Source organism: Giraffa tippelskirchi, chromosome 5 (assembly GCF_054371585.1).
Source record: "Giraffa tippelskirchi isolate mGirTip1 chromosome 5, T2T-mGirTip1v1.2.pri, whole genome shotgun sequence".
NCBI classification, from domain to species: Eukaryota; Metazoa; Chordata; class Mammalia; order Artiodactyla; family Giraffidae; genus Giraffa; species Giraffa tippelskirchi.
This window is the reverse complement of record NC_137279.1, coordinates 170,996,315-171,020,556: the sequence shown is the minus strand read 5'-3', so window position 1 is coordinate 171,020,556 and position 24,242 is coordinate 170,996,315. Positions and strand designations below refer to the sequence as shown.

The window sequence follows — 24,242 nt, the reverse complement described above, 5'->3', positions numbered from 1 at the left end:
CTCCATTTTATTAAGTACTTGTTCTGTGACTGTCCGAGTGCAAAGTAACTTGCTTTCATTGTCTCACTTGATCTTTGCTAGAATTTTATGAGGTAAGCATTAGTAATTATGGATAAAGAAAATGAGGTTCAAGACGATTAAGTAACCCAAAGTCTACATTAAGTTATGTGTTCAAATCTTGTACCTTAACCACTATGTTATCTGATTCCCAGTCTCTGCTTTATATTCTAAGAAGATATCAAGCTACAGCAGCCTATTACCTAACTGAAGGAGGAATAGCTTTGTAAAAGTGAAGGAAATAGCCTAAAGTTCTCTCCAATATCAGATGCCAAATATGAAGAAAACGCATTACATGTTTTATACATGCTGTATTGTGAAAGGCCAGAAGGATTCACATCTTTTCTTTTATGAGCTTAAATCCAAAATAAGAGAACACAAATGTCAACAGATGTAATGAAGCATTTATTTTTTGCCGTAAGAAGAAAAAGAATATAACAACAATAAAACAAGCAGCAGGGAAAGGAAAGAAAAAGCACTGATTGAACACTGACTGCAGTCAGTACTTGATATATGCAATGCATTACTGTTTACAACTCCAGGTCTTACAGACAGAGGTGGACCTCATTAAGTAATACATGGATGTTTGGTTCTGCTGAGCACCTTACAGGTGGACCTTGAAAAGGAATGAGGGCTAGGATTTGGAAAGAGCTGAATTTGAAAAGGAAGCATAATCTTGGATGGGGGAAAAAGGCACCAGCAGAGGATGAAAGTCTTAAAAACCATAAGAGACAATGTGGACAGGGGGGAGTAGGGGGGAAGTCTGTGGTGGCAGACTATCTAATGGACTATATTTTGTTACTGACTTTATCACCACATAAAAACTTTGGGTAACTTGCCTATGAACCTCAGGGAACCACACCATAAGTAAATGAATTCACAGATTTGAGTAAAGGGGGGAAATCTATAATTTTGAGCTGGCCATATGACTACAAAGCTAGATATTCCCCCAAAAGGCCAGGTGAATAAGTTTGACTTCTGATATACCATTTTCAAACAAAGCAGTAAAAGAATTTTTAGTTGTCCCAGAATACTGAAAACCTAGCATGTCCTTCTCATTGAATTAGGTCAGCTGAAGAGACTAATCTGGTTTACTTTAAGCAGGAAGCAGTTGTGTTATTTCTCATCCACAGCCTTGGGAAACTGCTTTGGGTTGAGATCATTTCCTCCACCTAGGTATACATATATATTAACAGTGGGTTTTTTGGTTTGTTTGTTTGTTTTGTCTTAACCAAACTTCCAGGTCATTCTGGCCAAAGAGATTTTTAAAAGATACCACTTCACAGTTCTTTATAAGCTATCACAGGGCTGATGTATGTATTTGATAAATTAACTAGAGAGTTGAATTCTAGATCAGACATCCCAGACTGGAAGAACTCAGAGCCCATTACAATTAAAACCTTATCTCTTACAGTCATCTTTCCAATAACATTCTCTAGCAGTTACAGAGTTTCTTTACATTTAGACAGAGGTAGCTTAACTTTTCCTTTAAAGAACCCGATGATAAATATTTCAACTTTGTGAGTTGTGGTCTCTGTTGGCCGGCTACAGTCCATGGGGTGGCAAATTTTCAGACATGACTGAGTAACTAACACTTTCACTTTAGTCTCTGTCACAACTATTCACCCATGCTGTTGTAGTACAGAATCAACCACAGACAATTTGTAAACAAACAGTATTGCTGTGTTCCAATAAAACTTTATTCACAAAAATAAGTAGTGGGCTGGATTTCGCCCACAGGCCCTAGTTAGCCAAGCCCTGACATAGGTTGTTAGTGGAAAACTGCCTCATGCCTCCCTTTGGTAGTTTCACTCCCTCATTTGTCTTTAATGACATTCTTCACAGTGTGGTAGGCCTCAGCTCCAATACCCATGACTTTCTTGAAGTTTAGAGTATTAACAAGGAGCACTGTGAATTGCCATATTTGGCCACTGTTAGAACTACTATGATTTATACTATAATGCAAGAACATGCAGATGACATGTGAATTCCCACCCAGGTCAGCAATATAGCAGTGTAGTAAAACTCCTTTTTGAGTATATCCAGCCTTATAAACAATAAAAGACATTCCTATTGCATATCTGTACCAATCTAGATTTAAACTTGGTACCATTCTTTTTTTCTCCCGTTCCACAACACTCTATGTTTTTCTGATGTGCTCTGCAGTCTTGGAGATACCTATTTCCATTGAGCTGTTCTTTTGTCCCTGACATCCAAGAGAATCACAAAGACCTGTTGAGCCTGAAAGCTCTGATGAGACTTTTCCAGTATAAAGATCCACCTCAATAGGTGGGGTTCCATTAGAGGCAAATGACCTAAGAACGGCTTAGTTCTGGCCTAGGTTCTTAGAACCCAGGAAGAAGTAGAGGGTGCTATAGATAATAATGGGTAATGTAATCTTTTCAACTAAATAATTTTAAGAACAAGTAGGTCTAATATTTTATTAAAATTGTCTATGGCCCAATAAAAACATACTCTCTATATCTCTCAATAAGCTGCATGTTCATATGTAAATGGAGTTTTGGGTAACTTACCTTAGTTCAGGTTCTTAGCATTTCTTGCATTAATGCCTTATTGACCCCCCTGTCAGTAAGTCCCTTAGACTGCAGGAGATCAAGCCAGTCAATCCTAAAGGAAATCAGTCCCGAATATTCATTGGAAGGACTAATGCCAAAGATGAAGCTCCAATACTTTGGCCACCTGATGTGAAAAACAGACTCATTGGAAAAGACCCTGATGCTGGGAAAGATTGAAGGCAGCAAGAGAAGAGGATGACAGAACACGAGATGGTTGAATGGTACCACTGACTCGATGGACATGAGTTTGAGCAAGCTCCAGGATTTGGTGATGGACAGGGAAGCCTGGTGTGATGTAGCCCATGGGGTCGCAAATAGTTGGACACGACTGAGCAACTGAACTGAACTGATCTCCCTATTACTAGCCTTCTCTCTCTGATTTATTTTTCCTTTCTGTATCAGGGAGAATAAAGTGTTGCACTCAGTGTAGCAGCAAATTTGGAAAACTCAGCAGTGGCCACAGGACTGGAAAAGGTCAGTTTTCATACCAATCCCACAGAAGGGCAATGCCAAAGAATGTTCAAACTACTGCACAATTGCGTTCATTTCACATACTAGCAAGTTGATGCTCAAAATCCTTCAAGCTAGGCTTCAGCAATACGTGAACCAAGAACTTCCAAATGTACAAGCTGGATTTAGAAAAGGCAGACGAACCAGAGATCAAATTGCCAACATCCACTGGATCATCAAAAAAGCAAGAGAATCCCAGAAAAACATCTACTTCTGCTTTATTGACTATGCCAAAGTCTTTGACTGTGTGGCTCACAACAAACTGGAAAATTCTTAAAGAGATAGGAATACCAGACCACCTAACCTGTCTCTTGTAAAACCTGTATGCAGGACAAGAAGCAACAATTAGAACCAGCAAGGAAATCAAAGCAGTCAATCCTAAAGGAATCAATCCTGAATATTCATTAGAAGGACTAATGTTGAAGCTGAAGCTCCAATATTTTGGTCACCTGATATGAACAGCCAACTCATTGGAAAAGACCTTGATGCTGGGAAAGATTGAGGACAGGAGGAGAAGGGAGAGACAGAGGCTGAAGTGGTTAGATGGCATCAATGGACATGAGTGTGAGCAAACTCTAGGATATAGTGAAAGACAGGGAAAGCCTGGTATGCTGCAGTTCATGGGGTCACAAAGATTCAAACACAACTTAGCAACTGAAGAACAACATATCTAGTCTATTGTTGATGGACATTGGGTATTTTTCAGCTTGAGGCCATAATAAATAGTGCAGCTATGAACATATCTTTTGGTCTACATAAAAATATGTTTTTGTTGAGTATATGCTGGGAACATAATTTCTAGGTCACAAGGTATGCACGTACTCTGCTTTAGAATTCATTGTCAAAGAGTTTTCCAAAGTAATTGCATCAACATAGAACTTCTTTAATTCATGAAGTATGTTAAGCTCATAGAAAATCTCTATGTAAATACAAAGTTCTGTTATTAACTCAATGTCTCATTTGCACAAGATCATCTTGTTCCATGGCAATTAAAAATAACATCTTTGATTAGATGAAATCAAATGTCTACTGGGATTTGCATTTATAATCTAGATGTGTCACACTCTTTTCTCTAATCAAAATTAGATTTTGACACGCTTTCAAATGTGTCAGTGAAAGACAAACACTGGTGCACTGTTTCTAAAAGCATATTTGGTCATACATGTTTGGTGTCATGTCAACATTTTCTTTAGAAATGTTTGCTGTCATGTCAACATTTTCTTTAGAAATGGCCACGTTTGTCAAGTGGAAATGACATGCAAATTCAAAATTTTCTACATCCCCAGTGTACATTTTGCAGTATTCAGATTTTTTTAAATATCTAATCCATTAATCCCTAGAATTTATGTCCTTATGAGCGTCCATGGAGTAAATGGTTCATGTCTTTGCATTAATTATTTTAAACTTTAAACTCGTTATTATACTAATAATATCCAGTATATAAAAAAATGAGTGGAAAAATAGAAAAAACATATAGCATAGAGAAGATAAAAATCACTGGTATTCCTACATTTCTTAAAAATTGCTAAAACTCAGTATATGTTCCTCCAGATTGTTCCTATATGTTCCTGTAGATAAGTATGTATTAAAAAATAAAATCATATTATACATACATATTACCTGGTTTTAATTTTTATCTTCTATAAATCTCTACACATCCCCGAGCACCCTATATCATGCATTGAACCTGGACTGGCGATTCGTTTCACATATGATAATTTACATGCTTCCATGATATTCTCCCATATCATCCCACTCTCGCCCTCTCCCATAGAGTCCATAATACTGTTCTATTTATCTGTGTCTCTTTTGATGTCTCTCATACAGGGTTATCTTTACCGATTGACTAAATACCATATATATGTGCTAGTATACTGTATTGGTGCTTTTCTTTCTGGCTTACTTCACTCTGTATAATAGGCTCCAGTTTCATCCATCTCAGGTGCACCGGGATGACCCGGAGGGATGGGATGGGGAGGGAGGTGGAAGGGGGGTTCTGGAAGGGGAACACATGTACACCCATGGTGAATTCATGTTAATGTATGGCAAAACAAATACAATATTGTAAAGTTAAAAAATAGAAAATAAACTAATTAAAAAAAAATCCACATCAATGTACATAAATTTTAATGGGTCAAACATAATTGCATAGCATATTAACAAGTATTTATCACTTCAATCAAAAGATCAATTCTAATTCTTTCACAAATATTATGAAAGCACAAAATGCCCACAGCATTTGGTTAGGTATTGGCAGCATGCCTTTGGGAAGAATATCACTTTAAGGACAAGTTGATCTGAATTTGAATCCTGGCCCTACCACTATGTAGCTGTGTTATCTGGAACCAGTTACTCGATATATCTAAGCCTAAGTTTACTCATCAATAAATAGAATGAAAAATATACTTCAGATATTTGTCAAGAGAATTGGATGAGATAAGGAAATACTTGACATGGTGACGGACACATAAGAGGTATTCACTATATTTGCTTGAATCTGAACCTGCAGGAAGCACAAATATTATAAGAACTTTCCAATATCATTCAGAACTCATAATCTGACAGCAGATTGGGGCAGTTACACAAATAAGTAAGAGGAAGAAATCCATTTTCATTGATAAAATGCCTACTATGTGTCCCAGCCATGCTGTATACTTTCATTTTTACTGTAGGAGGCATTAGTTCATAGGAAGAATGAAATTATCCCTGGAGCAAGATACTCCCATCCCTGTATGAGACACTTGGAAGAAGCTTTTTCTTACAGGGAATCCTGGACAGATTGTTGAATCAGTAGGTAAAAGATCTTGCTCAGGATCTGATACACCACTCTAGGCCCCTGAAGCCCTCCTCTAATCATGGACTTCTATCCAACAAAACATGACCTTTTTCAGTGGAGCAGCACAAGAACAAGACTCAACTACAAAAGACCCAGAAGTGGCTTAATTAAGTTTAAAGGTAGCTAATACATATTTACTGAGCAGGTGTTCTTTGTCAGGTTTTTAACTGGGTCTGAGAGATAGAATAAACCTAATTTTACTCTCAAAGAGTTCATGGTTTAGTGGCAAAAGTAGGATTATACACAAACATTACAATGCAATATGAATAATACAATAATAGGGTTGCAGGGGGCTGAAAGTGGGAACGCTATTTCAAGCAGAGGTGACATCATGTGCAAAAACATGGGGCATTTCCAAATAGGTGATTCTTGGGGTTTATGGACATATTCACAAATTCTGTTTGGAGCAAAATCAAACAACCTAAATGTCTCTCTCTCTAATATACATATATATACCTATATACAAATGCATGTACTATATACATGTATATATATATGCATGTATATGTGTATATATATTAATATATGTATATACAATTTATGAAAAGTTAACTTATTTGAGAATATATTGAATTTTACAGAGTAATATTTGTTATGAGCAAGACTGTGTACATTGGAATGTGGTTAATGGTATAATTTATTTAATACAACATTAAAGACATATAGAAAGCCTTCCTAAGAAATCAACACAAAGAAATAGAGGAAAACAATAGAACAGGAAAGATTAGGGATCTCTTCATGAAAATTAGAGATACCAAGGGAACATTTCATGCAAAGGTGGGCACAATAAAGGACAGAAATGGTATTGACCTAACAGAAGCAGAAGATATTAAGAAGACATGGCAAGAATACACAGAAGTATACAAAAGATTTCTTAATGACCCAGATAACCACGATGGTGTGATCACTCACTAGAGCCAGACTTCCTGAAGTGTGGAGTCAACAGGGCCTTAGGAAGTATCACTACAAATAAAGCTAGTGGAGGTGATGGATTTCCAGTTGAGCTGTTTCAAATCCTAAAAGATGATGCTGTGAAAGTGGTGCACTCAATATGCCAACAAATTTGGAAAACTCACCACTAGCCACAGGACTGGAAAAGGTCAGTTTTCATTCCAATCCCAAAGAAAGGCAATGCCAAATAATGTTTAAACTACTGCACAATTGCACTCATCTCACACACTAGTGAAGTAATAGTCAAAATTCTCCAATCTAGGCTTCAACAGTATGTGAAACAAGAACTTCCAGATGTTCAAGCTGGATTTAGAAAAGGCAGAGAAACCAGAGGTCAAATTGCCATCATCTATTGGATCATAGAAAAAGCAAGAGAGTTCCAGAAAAACATCTACTTCTGCTTCATTGACTACACTAAAGCCTTCGACTGCGTGGATCACAACAAACTGTGGAAAATTCTTAAAGAGATGGGAATCCCAGGCCACCTTACCGGCCTCCTGAGAAATCTATATGCAGTTCAGGAAGCAAAAGTTAGAACTGGGCATTGAACAATGGACTGGTTCCAAATTGGAAAAGTAGTATGTCAAGGCTATATATTGTCACCTTGCTTCCAGGCCAAAATACTGGAGTGGGTAGCCTTTCCCTTCTCCAAGGGGCCTTCCCAACTCAGGGATTGAGCCCAGGTCTCCCGCATTGCAGGCAGATTCTTTACCAGCTGAGCCACTAGGGAAGCCCAAGAATACTGGCATGGGTAGCCTATGCCTTCTCCAACGGATCTTCCTGACCCAGGAATCAAACCGGGGTCTCCTGAATTGCAGGCAGATTCTTTACCAACTGAGCTCTCAGGGAAGCCCAACTTATATGCAGAGTATATCACGTGAAATGCTGGGATGGATGAAGCACAGGCTGGAATCAATATTGCAGGGAGAAATATCAATAACCTCAGGTATGCAGATGACACCACCCTTATGGAAGAAAGCAAAGAGGAACTAAAGAGCATCTTGATGAAGATGAAAGAGGAGAGTGAAAAAACTGGCTTAAAACTCAACATTCAAAAAATGAAGATCATGGCATCCAGTCCCATCACTTCATGGCACATAAATGGAGAAACAATGAAACAGTGACAGACTTTATTTTCCTGGGCTCCAAAATCACTGCAGATGGTGACTGCAGCCATGAAACTAAAAGACGCTTTCTCCTTGGAAGAAAAGTTATGACAAACCTAGTTCAGTTCACTTGCTCAGTCGTGTCCAACTCTTTGCAACCCCATGGACTGCATGCAGCACGCCAGGCTTCCCTGTCCATCACCGACTCCCATAGCTTGCTCAAATTCATGTCCATCGTGTTGCTGATGCCATCCAACCATCTCAATCTCTGTTGTCCCCTTCTCCTCCCGCCTTCAATCTTTCCCAGCATCAAGGTCTTTTCCAATGTGTCAGTTCTTCGCATCAGGTGGCCAAAAGATTGGAGTTTCAGCTTCAGCGTCAGTCCTTACAATGAATATTCAAGACTGATTTCCTTAGGATTGACTGGTTAGAACTCCTTGCAGTTTAAGGGACTCTCAAGAGTCTTCTCCAACACCACAGTTTAAAAGCATCAATTCTTCAGTGTTCAGCTTTCTTTATAATCCAACTCTCATATCCATACATGACTACTGGAAAAACCACAGTTTTGAGTAGGTGGACCTTTGTTGGTAAAGTAATGTCTCTACTTTTTAAAATGCTGTCTAGGTTGGTGCTAGCTTTTCTTCCAAGGAGCAAGCATCTTTTAATTTCATGACTGTAGTCACCATTTGCAGTGATTTGGGAGCCCAAAACAAAAAAGTCTGTCACTGTTTCCATTGTTTTCCCATCTATTTGCCACGAAGTGATGGGACCAGATGCCATGATCTTAGTTTTCTGAATGTTGAGTTTTAAGCCAGTTTTTTCATTCTCCTCTTTCATGTTCATCAAGAGGCTCTCTAGTTCCTCTTTGCTTTCTTCCATAAGGGTGGTGTCACTTGCGTATCTGAGGTTATTGATATATCTCCCGGCAATCTTGACTCCAGCTTGTGCTTCATCTAGCCTGGCATTTCCCATGATGTACTCTGCATATAAGTTAAATAAGCAGAGTGACAATATACAACCTTGACGTATTCCTTTCCCGATGTGGAAGCAGTCTGTTGTTCCATGTCCAGTTCTAACTGTTGCTTCTTGACCTGCATACAGATTTCTCAGCATGCCGGTAGGGTGGTCTGGTATTCCTGTCTTTTGAAGAATTTTCTCCAGTTTGTTTTGATCTATACATTCAAAGGTTTTGTCATAATCAATAAAGTAAAAGTAGATGTTTTTCTGGAATTCTCTGGCTTTTTTGATGATCCAGCAGATGTTGACAATTTGACAAACCCAGACAGTATATTAAAAAGCAGAGACATTACTTTGCTGACAAACGTCCGTCCAATCAATGCTATGGTTTCTTCTAGTAGTCATGTATGGATGTGCAAGTTGGACCATAAAGAAAACTGAGGCCAAAGGATTGATGCTTTTGAACTGTGGTGTTGCAGAAGACTCTTGAGAGTCCCTTAGACAACAAGGAGATCAAGCCAGTCAATGCTAAAGGAAATCAGTCCTGAATGTTCATTGGAAGGACTGATGCTGAAGATGAAGCTCCAATACTTTGGCATCTGAAGCGAAGAACTGACTCAATGGAAAAGACCCTGATGCTGGGAAAGGCTGAAGGCAGGAGGAGAAGGTTTAAGACAGAGGATGTGATGGTTGGATGGCATCACCGACTTGATGAACATGAGTTTAAGCAAGCTCAGGGAGCTGGTGATGGATAGGGAAGACTGGCATGCTGCAGTCCATGGGGTCTCAAAGAGTCAGACATGAGTTGTGACTGAAGTGAAAGATGTACATGTGAAAAAAAAAGTCTTTTAAGAGAATATTCTTCAAACATCACTTTATCTCATCAGATTTTGAGTCAACTCAGATTGTATCAATTCCCGCTCTGCCGAGTAGTTCTTTTGATATTTCTACTTTTTTGCCTAGGAAAAAGTCTAGGTCTCAAAAACTCAGTCTACTAGGTCTGGAAGAGAAAATCAAGTACAATCACTTTATTTTGAAATTGAAACCCCTGGAAGGAAATCACCTGCTGAAAATCCCAGAGCAAATTGGATAGAGCTGATCTTGGAATGCAAGCTGCCTGACAGTCTGGCTTATATTCACAACTGATGCAATATCAGATATTCCTGCTTCTCTATGCCCCTAAAAATGACTACTACATCAGGAGTCTGAAACTCATATACAATGTTCTTTTATAATCCCTACTCTGTTTCCAATTGACACAGCTAAGAATTCCTTTAAATATGCTCTAAAAGCATGGTTTTAAATAATCTTCACCATTAGCATAATGTCTTAAGGTCAGGTCCAGAAGAAAACCTCAGGTAAGAGACCTAAGTTTAGAAAATATCTAAAAATTAATACATGTGTATTATTCATACCTGTCTCTTTTGCACATAACTGAATCCCACTCCCAGTTTTCAAGATAAGAATATTCACTGGCTCTTAAAGTTAGGGAGAACAAGTTGTAGAACTAAATCAGAGACACAAACAATGCCCTCAAAACTCTCTCAGCTCTATCAGATTCTGTCTCTACTCCGGTTCTGTCTCTATATTAGCCTCAGGCTCTCAGTCTTACTCATGACAAAGGAGACAGAACTGCCAGCAGCTCCAGGGTTCTATCCTTTATGGCATACACTTCAAAGAGAAAGAGGGCCTTCTCCCTCCCGGCTTTAGAACAGAAAGTACCTACCAGCCCCTCCACCACGTGTCCCTTGCACACTCCGAACTTACCACTGTGGCCAAGGGGATGAGGACCCGTAATAGGCCAGGGTCAAATGTCAGTCTCTGTGAAGGGAGGGATGGAAAATCACAACTGAAGACCTCATCAGAATCACAAGGCATAAACGAAGAACTATCTTCAAAGGTAAGAAGATACCATGATGAGAAGCGAGGAAAGAATGCTAGCAAACTAAAACAGCAGATGTCTTCTACAAATGGTATTTAGGATGAAGGTTATTTAAACTGAAACAGGGATTGGAAATAGAATATATTTAAGACTGAGGTAGGAGAATTAAAATGCATGCTATTTAAGATGGATTTTGGTTGGAACATGTAAGATGGAAGGATGATAAGACACATGGGGAATTAAAATTAAGTAAATTTAAGTTAATTTGAAAATATGGTTAATAGTCAAGGGATAGGAATAATATGTAAGATCAGTCTAGGATATTTGAAGTGAGGATATATATGATTGGTCACTATTTATAATGAAGATTGTTAAAACAAAAAATAATATTTATAAAATAATTAAAAATTGGAATCTCTTGAGTTCTTTCAATAGATATGTTATTGTGTTAAATTTTATACATATATAATGTAAATTAATACTTACTTTACACCTGGCAATATGTACTATCTACATTTTAAAGATGAGAAAACTGAGTCATACTGAGGAAATAAGATACCTAAAGTTATATATCTAAGTGGCTGAGGCAGAATTTAAACTTAGTCCTGCCTTACTTCAAAGCCCATTATCTGAAATACTGTGTTATATGAGGGGATTTTTAATGGAAAATATTTATAACTGAGGAAGGGATTTTGATATGGAAGAGGAGTAGCAGTGATTTTTGAGATAAAATTAGATCATATAAGATGGAGAGAATTATTTTATTAGTATGAGGTATTTCAAATGTGGAATACTTAAGGCTACATTCACCAGTAGAAACTGGACCAGGCCTCACCATCTCTGACTAGGTGCAAGCATTCCCTCAAGAGCTGAGCATAGGGCAGGAAGTGCCCACACCTTCTGGAAAAGGTGTGATGTGACACTATAGGAAGTGTTTAGACACTATAGGTGTTTTCTGGTAGAGAGGAGATTGACACTGCTGTGGGATCCACCCAGCAAGTTTTTTGGAAAGTAACCACAATCTTTAGGAGGAATTACTGCCATAGACCTATAGGTATAGGTACAGCAGGTTATATGGTGGTATTCCTTGATAAATCAACCTACATTTAATAAAATTTCTGGCTTTATCTGGCTTCACCTACTCATTCCTAGAGGGCCAGCCACTCTCTGTTATTTACACTTTTCAAATTCCTATGGACGATGTCTGTCTCATTATTCACCACTTCAGTAACATCTGTTGTCAAACTATCCATTTTGGACTTTTTTGCACTCCTTTCTCAAGTGTCCAAATCTAAATTTTACTTCAGAGACTAAGGAGCACCTCAGAATAATTTTGGAATACAGATTATAGGCAACACTATGGAATCTACTCCAAGCAGATTGGTCACTTCACCTGGCTGCCAGCTAGACCCACACAAATGAAACCTTTCCTGGAGAAACCATCTTCCAGTAATACATTTGGTTTCAAATTTAAAATGTTTGAAAGAAGAAAATTCTTCCTTTTTTCTTGGCTAGAAATCCCTTCTCAATATAAGACTCTCTGGAGGGAATAATTAAGGAAGAAGAGACTAGGTTGGAAAAATCTAAGATCTTTATTTAAATCCTGGTTCCACCCAGCCTCCGATCTGAAGCTAGAGATAGAATTTTGAAAAATCATCAGTTTAGGCCTTTAAAGACATGACATTAGATAAGAACACTGAGAGAATGAGGTAAAGTGAGAAGAACAGAAGGTCGAGTACAGAACCCCTAGGAACACTAAAATTTAACGGTTGGGCAAAGTATTGAGTCCAAGGTAGGAAACAGAACAGATGAGGTAATACCAGTCAAAGTTATAGACTGACTTTACATAAAGTTTTACATAAGTGGTTGTAGTTCTCCACATAGCTGGAAAAAGTAATGACTATTCATTCAGATTTTTCAGAAATGTTTCATGGGATCATTCAGTTATTCATTCAGCATATAGTCCAGGGAGTCTACAAAAAAGCAATAAGAGGAAAAGTAAACAACATCCTCAAATTAATTGTTTATCATTTCAAAAAGATGTTTTCAAAGGAACAGCTTAATTTGGAGGCCACAATAAAGTAGAAATATTTGGCTCAACCCTTTTTAGGCAAAAGTTATTTATAAAACAAAAATGACCTGCAAGGAAAGAATACATCTTTCAGTAAATCTACCTGATTCCATGTTTACTCCACAGAAAAACAAAGCTCCGAGTCTCACTAGGAGAGACTCAGTTGCAAAGCCATCTGTATTAGTCATCCACTGCGGTATAACAAATTATTACAAACTTAGCAGCTTAAAACAATACTCATTTATGAGCTTACAGTTCTGTATGTCCAAAGCATGGCTGGATTCTCTGTTCAGAATATCACAAGGCTGAAATCAAGCTGGGTTGGAGGCATTGGGGAAAAATCTGCTCTCAAGCTCATTCTTGTTACTGGCAAAATTCAGTTCCTTCCGGTTGTAGAACTGAGGTACCTATTTTCTTGCTGGTTGTCAGTTGGGAGCCGCTATCCTAAAAGTCACCTACATTTCTTGCCACACGGACCCCTCCATCTTCAAATCAATCTACTTCTGCTTCATTGACTACACCAAAGCCTTTGACTCTGTGGATCACAACAAACTGGAAAATTCTTCAACAGATGGGAATAACAGACCACCTTACCTGACTCCTAAGAAATCTGTATGTGGGTCAAGAAGCAACAGTTAGAATAGGACAAGGAACAACGGTCTGGTTCCAAATTGGGAAAGGAGTTTATCAAGGCTGTATATTGTCAGTTTACTTATTTAACTTGTATGGAGAGTACATCATGTGAAATGCCAGACTGGATGAAGCACAAGTTGGACTCAAGATTGCAGGGAGAAATATCAATAACCTCAGATATGCAGATAACACCACCCTTATGGCAGAAAGTGAAGAGGAACTAAACAGCCTCTTGATCAAAGTGAAAAAGGAGAGTGAAAAAGCTGGCTTCAAATTCAACATTCAAAAAAGCTAAGATCAAGGCATCTGGTCCCATCACTTCATGGCAAATAGATTGGGAAACAATAGAAAGAGTGAGAGACTTTATTTTCTTGGGCTCCAAAATCACTGCAGATGGAGACTGCAGCCATGAAATTAAAAGACACTTGCTCTTTGGAAGAAAAGCTATGACCAACCTAGATATCATATCAAAAAGCAGAGACATTAAATACAGACAAAGGCCTGTCTAGTCAAAGCTATAGTTTTTCCAGTAGTCATGTATTGATATGAGAGTTGGACCATAACGAAGGCTGAGCATCAAAGAATTGATGTTTTTGAATTGTGGTGTTGGAGAAGACTCCTGAGAGTCCTTTGGACTGCAACAAGATCAAAACAGTCAATCCTAAAGGGAATCAACCCTGAATTTTCATTGGAAGGACTGATGCTGAAGCTAAAGCTCCAGTACTTTGGCCACCTTATGAGAAGAATTAACTCATTGGAAAAGATCCTAATTCTGGGAAAGGTTGAAGGCAGGAGGAGAAGGGGATGGCAGAGGATGAGATGGTTGGATGGCATCACTGACTCAATGGACATGAGTTTGAGCAAGCTCCAGGTGTTGGTGATGGACAGGGAAGTCTGGCATGCTGCAGTCCATGGGGTCACTAAGAGTCAGACATGACTGAGCAACTGAACTGAACTGACTGATGTCAGATCCTTGTGGTATTTAGAATCTCTGACATTTTCCACCTCTGACCCTCAGGTGCACGCGTGCTTACTTGCTCAGTTGTGTCTGACTCTTTGAGACCCCATGGACTGTTGCCTGCTAGCTTCCTCTGTCCATGGGATTTTTCAGGCAAAAATACTAGAGTGGTTGTCATTTCCTCCTTCAAAGGACCTTCCCGACCCAGGTATTGAACCTGTGTCTCCTATGCCTCCTGAATTGCAGGCACATTTTTTAAAATTAATTAATTTTAATTGGAGGATAATTACTTTAGAATATTGTGGTGTTACCCACTGAGTCATCTGACCTCTATAACTAAGTTTAAAATGCTCACGTAATTTGGTCAGGCCCATTCAGGTAATCTTCCTATTTTAAGGTCAACTGACTTGGGACTTTAATGACATTTGCAAAATCCATTTTGCAATATAACCTAACATAATCATGGAGAGTGCTTTCTAATCAAATTCACAGATTCGACCTACACTCAAGGAGAGGGAATTATCCAGGACATGTACATCCTGAGAGGATACAGAGAGTTATGAGGAGTATCTCAGAACTCTGTCAAACACACTATCCTAAACTGATAAAAATTAAGGCAGTCACACTTTCAAAATTCAGCTCTAGTGCCTTTGGTCTTCCTAGGTAGCTCAGTGGTAAAGAGTCTGCCTGCCAATACAGAAAATGTGGGTTTGACCTTTGGGTCAGGAAGATACCCTGGAGAAGAAAATGGCAACCACTCCATTATTCTCGCCTGGGAAATTCCATGGACAGAGGAGCATGATGGGCTACAGTTCATAGGGTCACAAAAGAGTTGGACATGACTAAGCAACTAAACAACAGTAACATCTACCTTTTATGTGCTTTTTTGTTCACCCTACCTCCCAACCTAGGTAAGATTAATTATTTCTAATTTTTGTTAAAGCACTTGTAACATTTTAGTACCCTGACTTATTTATACAACAGTCTCTCCTTATAGACTAGGAGCTTCTCGTAACTAGAGATTGGGTCCGATTCACTGCTATACCCTCAGGGTCCAGCTTAGGGACTGGCATATAATTGGTGTTCAAACACTATTGTTGAGTGAATGAAAAAGAAATGGTATCACCCATTGGTTAACCTGGACACTGTCTTTGAAACAACTCAGAGGTGTGGCTGAGTACAAAAAATATTGAGACCCACAGACAGTCTTTTTTGTAATAAGAACATTTTTTTGATCATGCCCTTCTTTTTCTTTTCTCCTTTTGCCCAATACTAACCCTTTATCTTATGTCCTAGATTCCAATCCTTCTAGCCTCTCCTAGGACACCCTCCATCTGTTATACCCTCTCCCTCATACATTTTCAATCACGTGCCCTCCACTGGCTCTCTCATCTCTCTCTAAAAACATGTTTAATTTCACTTTAGCCCAAATCTTTTGCTTGATTAGGCTTCCAATGTAAGGAAGACTCCATTTCTTCCATTCCTATGATGTTGTTCTAGTCTACCTTTCATCTGGACTAAACGATGTTTCTGCCTCCAATCTTACCCTACTCCAATCCACCCTTCATACCAATGCCAGGGTAAACTGTAGAACACAAATAAAGATATACCATTCTTCTGCTTAAAACTCTTTAATATGTTTTCATCACTTACTGGGTCAAGGTCTACTACTTATTATGGCATTTGAAACTCTGCATAACTTGTATTTCTGAGATATTTCCTGCTATTCTCCCATCTGTTACCCATTACACCCCACTTTTACCTTAATTATATGAGCCTTTGGTAATCTTTGAACACAGAGCATGTGTTTTTACCATATTCTATATTTTCCCATGTTCTTTCATCTTCCTCATATCTTCATGGTAGAATTAATTGTTATCTCTTCATGTACATGACTCTATCTTAGCACTTGTCATATAAAATATCTTCTCCTCTGATTGTGGGCTCTCTGTGTAGTAAGGATTAGTTTCAGAACTAACAAGATAAGGATCCCCTAAAGGAACTATCATTCATGAATTCATTCCCTATCCCAAGTGTTAGCCGAGGGTTTCTTCTGTGCCAGGTACTGTGCTGTGTGTGTGGTGGAGACACAGAAGAGAATCCTCCCAAAGTGCTTAATGACATTTATTTCTCCTGTCTCCCACTGCCACTGATACAGTTAGGCACATAGCAGATGCTCATGCAGGGACACATACAGAAAAAAACATATTAAGATGAATTAACTCTTCCATTTTTGTCTTTGTAACCTTAGCATCTAGCAGTGAGCCTGGCAAGCAGCAGTGCTTAATAAGTGTTTATGAATCAAAGACAAATGACTGATCCTACACAGATGGATGAGGCAGCTAAGGCCACCAAACAGGATTGTTTCTTAAGGGTTCTTATTCATACAGTGTCACCATTAATTGACACATTCTTTGAGATGTGGTTTTTAAATAATGTTATACCCCCTCCTAAGCCATTAACAATGAGAAAAAAAAAAAAAAACTTCTAAATTTCAATGCTGCTGCTGCTAAGTCGCTTCAGTCATGTACAACTCTGTGTGACCCCATAGACGGCAGCCCACCAGGCTCCTGCATCCTTGGGATTCTCCAGGCAAGAACACTGGAGTGAGTTGCCATTTCCTTCTCCAATGCATGAAAATGAAAAGTGAAAGTGAAGTTGCTCATTTGTGTCCGACTCTTTGCGACCTCATGGACTGCAGCCTACCAGGCTCCTCCGTCCATGGGATTTTCCAGGCAAGAGTTCTGGAATGGGTTGCCATTGCCTTCTCCATAAATTCCAATGAGGAGTTGGTAAATATTATCCACTAACATATCATTTATGATGATTCTTTCAAAAGCAGTAGAATTACTATAGCTAACTAACTATCAAGTTATGCTATGATATGGCAACTGCCAAGGACATCTTTCCATAAATCTTTCTAAATAGGAGCCTTAGCCCTCTTTACTCAATCCTACCTCACTACCTTCAATCAACTTTAGCTAAAAGCAAGAAAAACAGTAAAATAAATAAAATGGAATCTTTCACATGCTTTAAGTGCAATAAAGTTAATGATATGTTGCCACTAAAATTTCTCATTTTCTCTTATATCAGAATTTGGCAATAAATGAAACAATGAAAAAAAGTTACAGCCTCAAGTGTGCCCAATCAGATATAGAACACTTAATTAATGAGGCTGCATGGAAATTTTCAAATATTCTTCAAACCTGTGCATAGACTCAGAGAAGGGATAATGAATACTAAATTCAGTCCCAGGTATTTTAGAGATAAAAGAATTGAGGCCTATAGGGAGACAGACTTACTCAAGGTTAAATAATGAATGGAAGGCAGAGTTACACCAAAACCCAAGTTTCCTGCCTCCCACTTTGGTTCCTTTCAAGGCTTTCTAAATTAGAAATTATCAGCCCATAGACTTTCTAAAACTTACTGTGATCATAAAGATAATCTGAGTCTATTTTATTCAGTACCACCATTCAAGCAGCCAGCACAGAAGAATCATATGAGAACAAACTAAATCCTAATCTGGAAGTTTCTTCCAACCCTGGTAATGAGAAATTGAGGAGATGGAATTTTAAAGAAAAGACTACAGAAACCAGTGACAAAAGAAACTCACCCAGCCAGACAATGATACCACATAATTTGAGAAAAAGGAGAGAATCATGAAAGCACTTGGATGACAAACGGAAACAAAGTAAACTCCTGGAGATCCTGTTTCATTGCCCAGCTCTTATTAGAGTTCCCAAAGTTTGCTGTATATCTGAGCTGTAGAGAGACTGATTCCAAGTCAGTACTGGGAAGTACCTTCTCACCATAACAGCAGCCAAATGTGGAACAGGCTGCCTGTGAAGTCAGAATTTCCCTCTAATTGGAGACAACCAGACAGAGGCTGGGCATTGCAAAGGAGACTCTACCCATTTGGTGGAAAGGGCTTTGTGAATATACCCCATGATTTCCTATAACTTTCCCAACCCTGAGATTCTATTACTCCATGGTGGAAGCTTAACAGTGAGATGATTTGGGTTGGAATTTGGGGGTTTTCTTTTGTCCCTCAAATTATATCACAAAACTAATAGAGGAAAACTATACTTCCTCTTCAAATGAATTCAAATGATTAACTACTTAATAAGGCAATATATAAAATATATACTTTGTCCTACCTACTTTTGAAGAGAATGGGCTGCCTTTCTGGGTGCCTGGTGTCCCCAACCAATGTTCAGAAGTTGTTTTCTGGAAGTTGCTCAGTAATCTAATGATCTTTTGATGAATTTGTGGCAGAGAAAGTGCTCTCCATGTCCTATTCCTCCGTCATCTTACAGAGTTCCAGAAAAACTACTTTTGCTTTATTGACTATGCCAAAACCTTTGACTGTGTGGATCACAACAAACTGTGGAAAATTCTTCAAGAGATGGGAATACCAGGCCATCTGACCTGTCTCTTGAGAAACCTGTATGCAGGTCAGGAAGCAACAGTTAGAACTCGACATGGAACAACAGAATGGTTCCAAATAGGAAAAAGAGTATGTCAAGGCTGTATATTGTCACCCTGCTTATTTAACTTATATGCAGAGTACATCATGAGAAATGCTGGGCTGGAGGAAACACAAGCTGGAATCAAGATTGCCAGGAGAAATATCAATAACCTCAGATATGCAGATGAAACCATCCTTATGGCAGAAAGTGAAGAGGAACTAAAGAGCCTCTTGATGAAAGTGAAAGAGGAGAGTGAAAAAGTTGGCTTAAAGCTCAACGTTCAGAAAACTAAGATCATGGCATCTGATCCCATCACTTCATGGGAAATAGATGGGAAAACAGTGGAAACAGTGTCAGACTTTATTTTTTGGGGCTCCAAAATCACTGCTGATGGTGATTGCAGCCATGAAATTAAAAGACGCTTACTCCTTGGAAGGAAGGTTATGGCCAACCTAGATAGCATATTTAAAAGCACAGACATTACTTTGCCAACAAAAGTCCGTCTAGTCAAGGCTATGGTTTTTCCAGTGGTCATGTATGGATGTGAGAGTTGGACGGTGAAGAAAGCTGAGCACCGAAGAATTGATGCTTTTGAACTGTGGTGTTGGAGAAGACTCTTGAGAGTCCCTTGAACTGCAAGGAGATCCAATCAATCCATCCTAAAGGAGATCAGTCCTGGGTGTTCATTGGAAGGACTGATGTTGAAGCTGAAACTCCAATACTTTGGCCACCTCATGCGAAGAGTTGACTCATTGGAAAAGACCCTAAGGCTGGGTAGGATTGGGGGCAGGAGGAGAAGGGGACGACAGAGGATGAGATGGTTGGATGGCATCACTGACTCGATGGACATGGGTTTGGGTAGACTCCAGGAGTTGGTGATGGACAGAGAGGCCTGGCGTGCTGCAATTCATGGGGTTGCAAAAAGTCGGACATGACTGAGTGACTGAACTGAACTTACCTGCCTCCTGAGAAGTCTGTATGCAGGTTAAGAAGTAACAGTTAGAACTGGACATGGAACAATGGACTGATTCCAGATTGGGAAAGGAGTATGTCAAGGCTGCATATTGTCACCCTGCTTATTTAACTTATATGCAGAGTAAATCATGCAGCGAAATGCCAGGCTGGGTGAAGCACAAGCTGGAATCAAGATTGCCAGGAGAAATATCAATAACCTCAGATATGCAGATGACACCACCCTTATGGCAGAAAGCAAAGAAGAACTAAAGAGCCTCTAGATCAAAGTGAAAGAAGAAAGTGAAAAAGTTTGCTTAAAGCTCAACATTCAGAAAACTAAGATCATGGCATCTGGGCTCATCACTTCATGGAAAATAGTTGCAGAAACAATGGTAACAGTGAGAGACTTTGGGGGGGGGTGCTCCAAAATCACTGCTGATGGTGACTGCAGTCATGAAATTAAAAGACGCTTGCTCCTTGGAAGAAAAGCTAGGGCCAATCTAGACAGCATATTAAAAAGCAGAGACATTACTTTACCAACAAAGGTCTGTCTAATCAAAACTATGGTTTTTCCAGTAGTCGTGTATGGATGTGACAGATGGACTATGAAGAAAGCTGCTCCTGCTGCTGTTAAGTCGCTTCAGTCATGTCCGACTCTGTGCGACCTCATAGACGGCAGCCCAGCAGGCTCCACCATCCCTGGGATTCTCCAGGCAAGAACACTGGAGTGGGTTGCCATTTCCTTCTCCAGTGAAGAAAGCTGAGTGCCGAAGAATTGATGCTTTTGAACTGTGGTGTTGGAGAAGACTCTTGAGAGTCCCTTGGGCTGCAAGGAGTTTCAACCAGTCAATCATAAAGGAAATCAGTCTTTAATATTCATTGGAAGGACTGATGCTGAAGCTGAAACTCCAATCCTTTGGCCACCTGATGTGAAGAACCAACTCACTGGAAAAGACCTGTATGCTGGGAAAGACTGAAGGCAGGAGGAGAAGGGGACAACAGAGGATGAGATGGTTGGCTGTCATCACCAACGCGATGGACATGAGTTTGAGTAGGCTCCGGGAGTTGGTGATGGACACGAAGCCTAGCGTGCTGCAGTCCATAGGGTCGAAAAGAGTCGGACATGACTGAGCAACTCAACTGAACTGAACTGATACAATATATGCTAGATATTGGGGTGGGAGGTGAGGGTTCTAGGAGTCAGTATAACATGGTCCCAGTCATTAACGAGGTCTGAGTCTTCTAAGGTGCTCAAGTATACAATGGACTCTGTAGTTGTTGTATGTACCTGATGTTATCAAAGTCAAAGTAACTTGGTGATTAGTATGACATATCTGAATATGTATGAATTTACCATCTTGCTATAGAAAATGTGCATAATCTTCTTGGCTAATATCAGTTGAGTGCCTTCTCTGTGGCAAGTTCTGAACTAAGGTATTTTCTGGCAGAATCAGCCCACCAGAGTTGATAAATTTATTTCTTCAGTTTTAATAAGAAGTTAAGTATTATTCCTAGATCACCCAGCTAAAAAGTGGTTACAAATACAGGGAGCCTGTTGTCAAAGCTTTGTGTTGAACCACTACCCTTACTCTCTTTCTAATGCATATGCATATATGTATGCATATATACATATATCTGATGTCTTGACATACAGAGATAAGACCACACAATTTAGAGACAGGTGGATCCGTGTCACATTTAGATTCTGCCAGGCTTGACTGACTTCAAGAAAATTATGTAATATCTCTAATCCTGGATTACTTCATCTATAAAACTGGGGCAAAATATCTAACAGGTTAAAATGAGATGCCACTTTAAAAAAGAGCTTTGCAAAAGACATACCACTATAAATATTAGTTATTTTGTCTGATCATAGTTATTACAGTCTTAATTCTAGCACTCCCTCTAGATTTCCTTTAACTTCATTCTCTTCATATAACTCAAATTGAGCAACTTCTTACCATCTCCATTGCTTCTCTAGTTGCTCTTTTCTCTCTCACAGAAGGCAGAAATGGTCTCCAAACTGGCCTTCCTATGCCACTCTTGTCCCATTTGCTTTGCATTATAAATCAGGTCATGTCTAGCTTTCTACTGCTCTAAGAGAAAAATTTATATTCCATACTGTCACCTAGAAATCCTCTATTATTATCTGGTCTGGTTCTTACACTCTTATATGCCAGGTTCTTACATCTCAGGTCTTACCACTCTCCCCTCCTCGCTGTACTCAACCACACTGGCTTAAGTTTTTTAACAGGTCAAAATCATATCTCGCAAGCCTAAAAGATGATGCTATTAAAGTGCTGCACTCAATATGCCAGCAAATTTGGAAAACTCACCACTAGCCACAGGACTGGAAAAGATCAGTTTTCATTCCAATCCCAAAGAAAGTCAGTGCCAAAGAATGTTCAAACCACTGCACAATTGCATTCATCTCACACTCTAGCAAAGTAATGCTCAAAATTCTCCAAGCCAGGCTTCAACAATACATGAACTGAAAACTTCCAGATATCAATTTAGAAAAGGCAGAGGAACCAGAAATCAAATTGCCAACATTCGTAGGATCATAGGAAAAACAAGACAATTCCAGAAAAACATCTACTTCTGCTTCATTGACTACATTAAAGCCTTTGACTGTGTGGATCACAACAAACTGTGGAAAATTCTTAAAGAGACGGGAATCCCAGGCCACCTTATTGGCCTCCTGAGAAATCTGTATGCAGGTCAAGAACAACACTTAGAACTGTACATGGAACAACGATCTGGTTCCAAATTGGGAAAGGAGTACGTCAAGGCTATATATTGTCACTCTGCTTATTTAACTTCTATGCAGTGTACATCATGTGAAATGCCATGCAGGATGAAGCACAAGCTGGAATCAAGATTGCTGGGAGAAATATCAATAACCTCAGAAATGCAGATGACACTACCCTTATTACAGAAAGTGAAGAGGAACTAAAGAGCTTCTTGATGAAAGTGAAAGAGGAGAGTGAAAAAGCTGACTTAAAATTCAACATTCAAAAAACTAAGATCGTGGCATCCGATCCCATCACTTTATGGCAAACAGATGTGGTAACAATGGAAAGACTGACAGACATTATTTTCTTGGGCTCCAAATATCACTGCAGATGGTGACTACAGCCATGAAATTAAAAGACACTTGCTTCTTGGAAGAAAAGTTATGACCAACCTAGACAGCATATCAAAAAGCAGAGACATTACCTTGCCAACAAAGGTCCGTCTAGTCAAAGCTATGGTTTTTCAAATAGTCATATATGGATGTGAGAGTTGGACCATAAAGAAAGCTGAGCACCAAAGAACTGATGCTTTTGAACTGTGGTGTTGGAGAAGACTCTTTTTTTAAAATTTATTTTAATTGGAGCTAATTACTTTACAGTACTGTAGTGTTTTTTGCCATACATTGACATGAGTCAGCCATGGGTGTACTTGGGTCCCCCATCCTGAACACCCCTACCTCTTCCCTCCCCATTCCATCCCTCAGGGCCCTTCCAGCTCACCAGCCCTGAGCATCCTGTCTCATGCATCGAACCTGGACTGGCAATCTATTTCACATACGGTAATATACATGGAGAGAAGACTCTTGAGAGTCCCTTGGACTGCAAGGAGATCCAACCAGTCCATCCTAAAGGAAATCAGTCCTGAATATTCATTGGAAGGACTGATGCTAAAGCTGAAACTCCAATCCTTTGGCAACCTGATGTGAAGAACTGACTCATTGGAAAAGACCCTGATGCTGGGAAAGATTGAAGACAGAGAAGGGGACAACAGAGGATGACATGCTTGGATGGCATCACCGACTCAATGGACATGAATTTGAGCAAACTCCAGGCGATGGTGAAGGAGAGGGAGGCCTAGTGTGCTGTAGTCCATGGAATTGCAAAGAGTTGGACATGACTGAGTGACTGAACAACCACAAATACTCTCTGAACATACTCTGTGCTCACATCTTCCCACCAGTCATTCTTTCCCATTAGTCAGGATGCTGCCCTTATTCTACCTCCTCATGGATGCCTTCAGGTTCCAACTGAGTCAAAACAGTTCCCCTCCCACACACTCAACCATAATTCTCTATTCCTTACCTTGTTTCTTTTCTTTATAGCTTTCTTTCTTTTCTTTATGTTTCTTTTCTTTTATATCCCAAGATAACAAGGACAGGGACTTTGACTTGTTTATAAATATATCACCAACTGACAACCTGAGCCTACTGGTTGACATTCAGATGGTTCTTTAAAAAAAAAAATTCTTAGACTACAGCTGATTTACA

General features: G+C 39.3%; 1 protein-coding gene and 1 long non-coding RNA gene across 11 annotated transcripts in view; one reads left to right on the top strand and one right to left on the bottom strand.

The window, feature by feature from the left end:
• The window catches only part of LOC145504408 (BEN domain-containing protein 5), a 1,377,102-nt gene that overhangs the window by 965,873 nt on the left and 386,987 nt on the right, over positions 1-24,242 (bottom strand). The gene's annotated exons all lie outside the window — the stretch shown is intronic.
• Positions 10,655-24,242, top strand: part of LOC145504411 (uncharacterized) — a 30,144-nt gene continuing 16,556 nt past the window's right edge. Inside the window, exon 1 of the long non-coding RNA XR_014052192.1 lies at positions 10,655-10,893. This is a non-coding gene — a long non-coding RNA (uncharacterized LOC145504411). The remainder of the gene's footprint in view (positions 10,894-24,242) is intronic.